Source organism: Triticum dicoccoides, chromosome 3B (assembly GCF_002162155.2).
Source record: "Triticum dicoccoides isolate Atlit2015 ecotype Zavitan chromosome 3B, WEW_v2.0, whole genome shotgun sequence".
NCBI classification, from domain to species: domain Eukaryota; kingdom Viridiplantae; phylum Streptophyta; class Magnoliopsida; order Poales; family Poaceae; genus Triticum; species Triticum dicoccoides.
Window position 1 is genome coordinate 503,853,010 of NC_041385.1, and position 6,109 is coordinate 503,859,118.

The window sequence follows — 6,109 nt, forward strand, 5'->3', positions numbered from 1 at the left end:
ATGCCATCTTCACAGAGGTGCAATCCATGTATTTTTGTGTCTTGTAGTGAGTGCATCAAGCTTGTTAAGTAGGGTACTTGATGTTACTGTTTTGCTAGACTGAATGTGCTATAATGATGCTATGTAAACCTGCTGCTACAAGTCATTATATGCATAATCTGGAGATGTTCACTAAGGATGTTTTGTTATACATGTCATGCTCTATCCATTCATGCCCCTGGTTGAATTTATGGCCCGATGTAGCTTGTCGTATTATTGCTCTCAAATTACTAAATAATGTTGCTGTTAGCCTGTTAACATTAAGTTCAGTTTTGTCATGAGCTTTGCTAGTGATCCACGCACCCTATGAACTTGCTCTTGCCATTATTAGCTTCATAAACATGTATTGTTACTGTTTATCACCTTGTAATGCCATTTATTTCTCTGTAGTTAGTTGCACAAGCTCACCAACATGCCTACTTATTGTTGTTCCTGCCATGTCTAAATCTGTCATATCACTTGCCATGTTTGCATGGATGCTATCATGTTTTCTGTTGATCTTTGGGATAAGTTCAGCAAGGGATTTTTGTTATTTGACTTTAATATTAGCATCACATGCCTTTGTTTGCCAGGATAAGTTCCTGTAGCATGCTTTTTGATAGCTCTAAACATTGCAACCTGATGTTATTTCTGCCAAGTCTGCAAACTGTTATTATTTGCAATCTTGCCATGTCCTTTTGAGCATGTTCTAGTAATTTCTGGAGATAGCTCAGTGTTCATGTTTTGTCATGCTTTACCTTTACTTCATGCCCATGCCTTTTGTTTTCACGTTGAGAAGCTGTAGCATATTGTTTTGATGCTTGCTAGATGCCTAGTTGCTGTTTTGGACAGCTTGTCCTTTAAACTTGTATAGAGCGTATGTGTTGAACCGTTGCTCCGTTTTGAGTGTGCTCTATATGAAACTTGCTTGATTTTGCATGAAGTTTCATATTATCATATTGCATCCATGTTTTGAGAGTGTTTTCTTGATGTTTGTATGCATTTTGCATCAATGCCATGCTTAACTTGTTTTGCTCATATCTTCTAGGCCGTAGCTCCGAACTTGATGAACTTTATATGTAACTTGACTAGAATCTCATGTAGATCATCTTGGTGCATCTTAAATTGCTATTTAACAACTTGAACATAAGATTTATTCTGTTCTGGACCAATTTCTAAATTTGCATATGAGGACTTAACGGAATTGTTATATGTTGTTTCCGGCCTCATTTAACCTTGATTTGATGTGTTTTTCTTGTATGCATAATCTCTTGCCATGAGTAGCTGCATGTAGCTTTGTCATGCATCATGCTTGGTTGTGCATCATGTCATGTATATGTGTGGTGTGTTTACCATGTTGTATGCTTCTTCCCGATAGTTCCCGTTTTGTTGCGATCGTGAGGATTCGTTTGTCTACGCTTGGGCCGTCTTCGTGGCTTCATCTTCTTCATGGACTCGTTCTTCTTCCTAGCGGGATTTCAGGCAAGATGACCGTCACCTTGGATCTCACTACTATCATTGCTATGCTAGTTGCTTCGTTTTATCGCTTTGTTGCGCTTCCTATCATTTGCTCTTCAAGCCTCCCAAATTGCCATGTCAGCCTCTAACCTTTTCACCCTTCCTAGCAAACCATTGTTTGGCTAATTTGCCGCTTTGCTCAGCCCCTCTTATAGCATTGTTAGTTGCAGGTGAAGTTGAAGATTGCTCCATGATGGATAGGATTATGTTGGGATATCACAATATCTCTTATATTATTAATGCATCTATATACTTGGTAAAGGGTGGAAGGCTCGGCCTTATGCCTGGTGTTTTGTTCCACTCTTGCCACCCTAGTTTTCGTCATATCGGTATTATGTTCCCAGATTTTGCGTCCCTAACGCGGTTGGGTGATTTATGGGACCCCCTTAACAGTTCGCCTTGAATAAAACTCCTCCAGCAAGGCCCAACATTGGTTTTACCATTTGCCTACCACCTATACCTTTCCCTTGGGAGTAATTAACCCAAGGGTCATCTTTATTTTAGCCCCCCCCCGGGCCAGTGCTTCTCTAAGTGCTGCTCCGAACTGAGTAGACTGCGGGGCCACCTCTGGGAAACTTGAGGGCTGGTTTTACTCATAGGATGTCTCATCCGATGTTACCCTGAGAACGAGATATGTGCATCTCCTATCGGGATTGTCGGTGCATCGGGCGGCTTTGCTGGTCTTGTTTTACCATTGTCAGAATGTCTTGTAACCGGGATTCCAAGACTGGTCGGATCTTCCTGGGAGAAGGAATATCCTTCGTTGATCGCGAGAGCTTATCATGGGCTAAGTTGGGACACCCCTGCAGGGTATTATCTTTCGAAAGTCGTGCCCGCGGTTATGTGGAAGATGGGAATTTGTTAATGTCCGGTTGTAGATAACTTGACACCAGATACGAATTCAAACGCATCAACCGCGTGTGTAGCCATGATGGTCTCTTCTCGGCGGAGTCCGGGAAGTGAACACGGTTTTGGGTTATGTTTGATGTAAGTAGGAGTTCAGGATCACCTCTTGATCATTGCTAGCTTCACGACTGTTCCGTTGCTTCTCTTCTCGCTCTTATTTGCGTATGTTAGCCACCATATCATGCTTAGTCACTGCTGCAACCTCACCACTTTACCCCTTCCTCACCCTTTAAGCTTTGCTAGTCTTGATACCCATGGTAATGGGATTGCTGAGTCCTCGTGGCTCACAGATTACTACAACAACAGTTGCAGGTAAAGGTTATGCGATGATCATGACGCGAGAGCGATGTTTGCTTGTTTTGGAGTTCTTCTTCTGCTTCTTCTTCAATCAGGGGATAGGTTCCAGGTCGGCAGCCTGGGCTAGCAGGGTGGATGTCGTTTGAGTTTCTGTTTGTGTTTCATCCGTAGTCGGATGGTGCTCTTATGTAAGATGATGTTGTATTCGTGTGGCTTTGTAAGCCTTTTGTATGTATCCCCATCTTTTATGTAATGTTGATGTAATGATATCCACCTTGCAAAAGCGTATCAATATGCAGTTCTATCCTCGGTGGGATCTTCGAGTCTCTTTAGGATAGTATCGCATATTGGGCGTGACAAGTTGGTATCAGAGCCTCGACCGACCTTAGGAGCCCCCTTGATTGATCGTGTAGTTTGGCCGATGTTGAATCTAGAAGAAAACTGATTTTGGAGTTTGGTTATATCGGAGAGTAGGAATTCTTTTTACTCCTCAACCCCTTCGTCGCTCTGGTAAGGAATCTTGATGTAGGTGTTTTGATTTACTCCTCTTCCCTTTCAAACTTTCTTTAGGATCACGTAGTTGGTTTTCCGATCGTTGGTTCTCAGCTCTTTTCATCCGGTGCATTTCTCGACAAGTTGACTCGAGCCTCTTCTTCTTTGCCAAGTTCAATCCTCAGTTGTTTTCTTTTCCCACCCGCCCTCCTTTTTTTCATCTTGGAGCCAGAGTCCGTAATCGAGTATCCATCCTTCTCGTGCGAAGTCTTTGCTTTCTTTCCTCAGTGATTTCAATCGGTGTTTTCTCTTCAAGATATTCATCGGTTTCCCCTTCCAAGTCGCCTTTGTTTTCCCGCCCTCCCACCCTCTTCCTCCCGGAGCCTGAGTCTGTTTTGAGCATAAATTTCACTCGTGTGGAGCCTCTTCAGTCTTTCGTCAATTGTTTCAACCGGTGAATTCTCTTTTGTTTGACATTCTTCATCTCTTCTTCTTTTCCGGTGGACTCAATTCAAGTTTTTCGGGTTGATCATATTCTTTTCCTTGGATCAAGTGTTATCCTTGCTCGTTTGCCTCTCGCCATTCAATCATTCTGGAGTTCGGAAGACATCTTAGGAGATTCATTTGTGTTCCAATTAATTCGAGGTTGTCACCTCATTCAAATATTTCAATCATTCTGGTGCATCATTTACCTTGTCAACAATCCTTTCCAACAGTGTTTTCTTTTAGTGGGCCCTAACCCACAGGTCTTTTCCGAGGATCTTAACTGACTCTTCTAATTCCCCCGGAGTTATTCTCAATTCTTTTCAAAGTGTGACGTAAGAATGGATACCATCAGTCATATGCCTTCTCCAAGATCTTTTTCAAATTCTTTTCATTATTGGCTCAACCTCTTCGCCTTTTGTTTCCCCAAAGTGTCTCAACAAATTTTGGTGTTGTTTCTCGTCGTCATTCTTAACATTTGGAGACCGAAGAAGAGTTTTTCCTCTCAATCTTGCCCGTTCTCCCGAAGATTCGTGGTTCTAGCTTCTTGTTACCCTCTCGAATTATTCTGTGTGTCGGAAATTCCTTTTTCTCAACCATCCAGTTCAGGAGTTGATTTCTGTTTCTTTTAACCGGAAGCCACCGTTCCAGAAGAATTCTTCGTCCTCACATTTCAGCTACCATTATCCAATTATCCCGGTGCTTCGTTCAAGTGTTCTTTAATCAGCTCATGATCTCTTTGTTCTTTTGCATCTAAATCCCCTCGAGCATATTGGCTCTTCTAATTCTTCCCGGTGATTCATTCTCTTTCATCAGTCATTTTCGAATTCTTACGGTGGTCCGTTCAAGATTCTTTTTCTTTGATTATCATATTAATTCATTCGTTCTTTCCAATCCTACCGGTGGTTCATGAAGACTTTCTCAAGTTTTGTGCTATACCCCATTAATCCTTTTCAAATTTCCTCGGCCATGTCGTCGAGACCCCCATCTAAATCATTGCAAGGCTCATCTTATTCTTTCATCCTTCATTCTATCTCATCATCCTTTGGTCACCGGAGTTCTTCATGGTGGTTCTTCATGACTTAATTCATTCTTCAAGAGTTAATTAAGATTCTTGTTGGAGGAGTTCAAGTATTTTTTTTCTTCTTGCGTCTCGAAGTGCAATTAATTCTCCTTATTCTTTTCAAGTGGAATTTTGCATTTCTTCATTATTCCTAGATATGCAAGCATTTGGTTGTGGCATAATTTCACCTCAAGTTTTGAGTTGTTTTTGATAAGTCCACAACAAGCTTATTCTTTCGTTGTTGATTTTCTCAACAACTCCATTCAATCCTTCCTTCTAAGTTCTTTTCATTCTATTTAAATTCTTCCAGAGGCTTTGCGTTTTTCATCTCATCAAGTGCCATCCCATCTTGTGGAGTTCATGTTATATTGCTTCCATTTTCAGCCGGAGTGCTGCCTAAATCCTTCCAGTCTTATTCGTTTCTTATCTTGTTCTAACCAGAGTGGTTTTATAGTCTATCTGATTCCGTGAGCTTTCGATTCTCATCATTCTTGTCGTTCCTCTCTTCTTCTCGAGTGCTCTCGATTCGTTGCTTCTTCTCTTGAGTTCTTGTTTCACCTCATCCCTTTTCCCTTCTGTCTCGGTCCTAAGATCTCGGGACGAGATCTCTTGTTAGTAGAGGAGAGTTGTAACGCCCCGGATCCGATGTGCCAGGTGTCTGCTAGTTATTCGCCGTCCTTGCCATGTCATTTGCTTGTGTGTTGCATTTTATCATGTCATCATGTGCATTGCATTGCATACATGTTCGTCTCATGCATCCGAGCTTTTTCCCCGTTGTCCGTTTTGCAATCTGACACTCCTATGTCCTCCGGCGTCCCCCTTTTGTCTCTTGTTGTGAGCGGGTGTTAAACATTCTCAGAATGGACCGAGGTTTGCCAGGCGGCCTTGGTACTCCACCGGTAGACCGCCTGTCAAGTTTCGTGCCATTTGGACTTCGTCTGATACTCCAACGGTTAACCGGGTAACCGTAAAGCCCTCTTTTGTGTGCATCCCAACACCCCTCCAAAACGGCCAATGAGCCCATCCAAACCCCCTCCATGCTCTCGGTCGTTCGATCACGATCGTGTGGGCGAAAACCGCACCCCATTTGGAGTCTCCTAGCTCCCTATGCCTATATAAACACATTCTCCCCCGAAATTCGCGGGTGATTTCCACCCTAACCCTAGCCTCTTCCCCTCTACTCCGCCGGACATGTCCGTCCGCGCTGGACGCATCTCCGCCGCCGTCCACAACCAGTGGCACGCCGCCACGTGTCCACCGCCGTCGTCCTCGCGCCGCCGGCCCGCGGAGCCCATCGCGGGCCCGCACGGGCCCGAACCGCCGCCGCCGAAG